Source organism: Triticum dicoccoides, unplaced genomic scaffold, assembly GCF_002162155.2.
Source record: "Triticum dicoccoides isolate Atlit2015 ecotype Zavitan unplaced genomic scaffold, WEW_v2.0 scaffold204512, whole genome shotgun sequence".
Classification (NCBI taxonomy): domain Eukaryota; kingdom Viridiplantae; phylum Streptophyta; class Magnoliopsida; order Poales; family Poaceae; genus Triticum; species Triticum dicoccoides.
This window is the reverse complement of record NW_021235666.1, coordinates 1-2893: the sequence shown is the minus strand read 5'-3', so window position 1 is coordinate 2893 and position 2893 is coordinate 1. Positions and strand designations below refer to the sequence as shown.

Sequence of the window (2893 nt, the reverse complement as noted above, 5' to 3'; positions counted from 1 at the left end):
GCATAACACATATACTCAACAGAAATATCTTCACAACAAGATTTCCTGTGGATGATGCATGATTGCTGAAGACTTTGTTCAAGTAATTAAATTGACCTTATGTGCCAAGTTGTACTCCTAGACTTGTATTCCTTGCAAGTCCTTGCGTCTATAATTAGTACCTATGAAGCTAGCGAAAGATCGATAAAAGGAAAGCCTGCAGAACTGCAAAACCACTCACCACTTCTCTCCCAAAGTCTAGCTATGGGTAGCTGCTTGCCATGGGGATTATTGTCTTCGATATTAGTACTATTTTTGTCGTTACAGTTCATGCTTCACTTGTCCTCTGGTTGCTTCGTGGAGGAGAGGGCTGCACTAATGGATATTCAGTCCTCCCTTATGAGAGCGCGCTCCTTGGGCGTGACTAATTCATGGGGGGAGGATGGTGATGACTGCTGCTCGTGGGAGCGTGTGAAATGCAACAATACAACACAACGAGTGTCTCATCTCGATCTTTCGTACATATTTGTGACTAGTTCACACGATCATTGGTATTTAAACTCAACAGTGTTTTCTGCATTACATGAGTTTGAATACCTTGATCTATCAAACAATTATCCCTGTTCGCTAGCCTTGGAAGGTACGTATGTGTGCTCCAAATTCTCTTTTTATAGAACAATATGTATGTGCAATGACTTCTTATTCTCATTGATATACAAACAAAAACACCTGCATGATTAGTTGTACTATCCAAGCTTCGATATCTTGACTTTAGTGCTACTACACAGGGAGGGGGTTTCCCGGAATTTCTAGGGCGCATTGTTTCACTGGAAGTTCTAGCTCTCAACGGTAACTACATGACCGGAGCTCTTCCAAGCACAGGTAGAGATTTGTGCTTATTGTAGGAATACTAAGGTAGACATCAAATTTTCATATTAATAATTCGTCTCGCATGCCTGCACATGTTGCAGCTACTGAAAATCTTAGAAACTTCCGACAATTGAACATGTCTTTCAATAGCTTCGATGGAGACCTCCCGGAATCGCTATTTGCACTTCCGTGGGCAAATTCCAATAAATTCATCCTCAGGACCACTTTCACTTGAAGTCTTGGATCTCAGTTATAATAGCCTCAACGGAACTCTTCCAATTTTTACAGGTAGATATTCTTATTTCATGTTTTATTAGTATGTGTTACCTGTAACAATTATACTACTTGCACGCATTGCAGACTTTATAAACATCAAGACCTTGAACTTGGGTGTCAACCAGTTTAGTGGATCTCTTCCTGCGTCTTTATTTGCACTTCCTCATCTTGAAATTTTAAATCTCGTATCTAATAAGTTGAGTGGAGCTCTTCCAAATGAACAAGGTATTCCTATCAGAAGAACATTTACTGCGTATATCAGAAGAAAAAAAGTGTAACCATTGATGATAACTATTGTTACATGATTTTTCTACTCCTGCAGCATTTCGAATTCTCAAGAATCTACGAGAGTTGTATTTGGCAATCAACCAGTTCAGTGGAAACATTCCAGCATTCGTGTTTTTGCTTCCACATATTCAACAATTGGATCTCTCATATAATTGCTTTGGAGGACAAATTCTGATAAATCAATCATCAAATCTTCCATCGTCATTTAAGGCTCTTCAGCTTTCCGGCAACAATTTGAGTGGTAGATTTTCTTTCATTTGGCTTAGAAACCTCACAAATCTAGAAGTGATAGACCTTTCAGGCAATTCTAACCTAGTTGTTGACGGGCATATTCCTGGATGGATTCCTTCGTTCCAATTGAAAGTGCTATTGCTCTCTGGTTGTGACCTTGACAAGAACATTATTGCAGAACCACATTTTTTACGCACACAACGTCATTTAGAGATGCTTGATTTATCCAACAATAACTTGTCCGGTAGCATGCCGAGTTGGCTGTTTACAAAGGAATCAACACTTCAGTATCTAAATCTTGGAAATAACTCACTAACTGGATCGATGGACCCAAGGCATACCCAACCTTATCTGTCCACTATCGACATACACATGAACCAAGTCACAGGACAACTGCCAGACAACATTGGCTCATTGTTTCCAAGATTGTCTGTTCTTAATATTTCTAGTAACAACATCGATGGGAACATACCAAAGTCGCTGTGCGAGAACATTTACATGCAATCTTTGGACATGTCGAACAACAAACTTTCTGGGGGAAGTTCCAGCTTGTATGGGAGTCATACAACTTGCGTTTGATGTGTAGTTTGGTTCTAAAACTTGCAAAATATGGAATTGTGATCATATAACTTGTTTGCACATTCAAATACGATGCTTCCTCTCATATCTGGACGTATGGCCTGCACATGTGGCCTATCAGCATGGCGTAGGCCCACCTGTGGCGGCTGGAAGCATTTTTTTTCCAGATAACTCCCTTGCATTTTATTTACTCACGTACAAAATCAGTCAAATAAAATGAAAAAAAGACACCGCAGTGTGGATCAAACGAATGATCCCCTACTAAACGACTAGCATGGATAGCCACCAGACTAATCATGACTCTTGTTAAACTTTCACAACTATACATGATATGTCCTTTGAAGACCATACAAAATAATATCTAAATCTGAATGGAAGATTGTGAGCCCCATGGTTCAAACCTTTGTGTCCTGCTGGTGGCTGGCTGCATGTGCATGGGCTAACCATCCGACCATGATGACACTTGTTACTATAAAGGGACCCAAATCTTTGTTGTCTAATTTTTTTTTCTTTTACTTATGTAAGAAAACAACATATGTTTTTTTAAAAAAATTAACAATTTATATTCTCATGTATTTTGTTTTTTCTTTATGTTGCCTTTGCATTTTACATTGTTCACAATTAGCTGAAGACAGACTAGATTTTTGTTTCTTAGAGATAAATATAGATA

General features: G+C 38.8%; 1 pseudogene; it reads left to right on the top strand.

Moving 5' to 3' along the window:
• The first annotated feature begins 243 nt into the window (after nucleotides 1–243).
• LOC119345088 lies at nucleotides 244–2230 on the top strand (annotated as a pseudogene).
• Nucleotides 2231–2893: the final 663 nt, after the last annotated feature.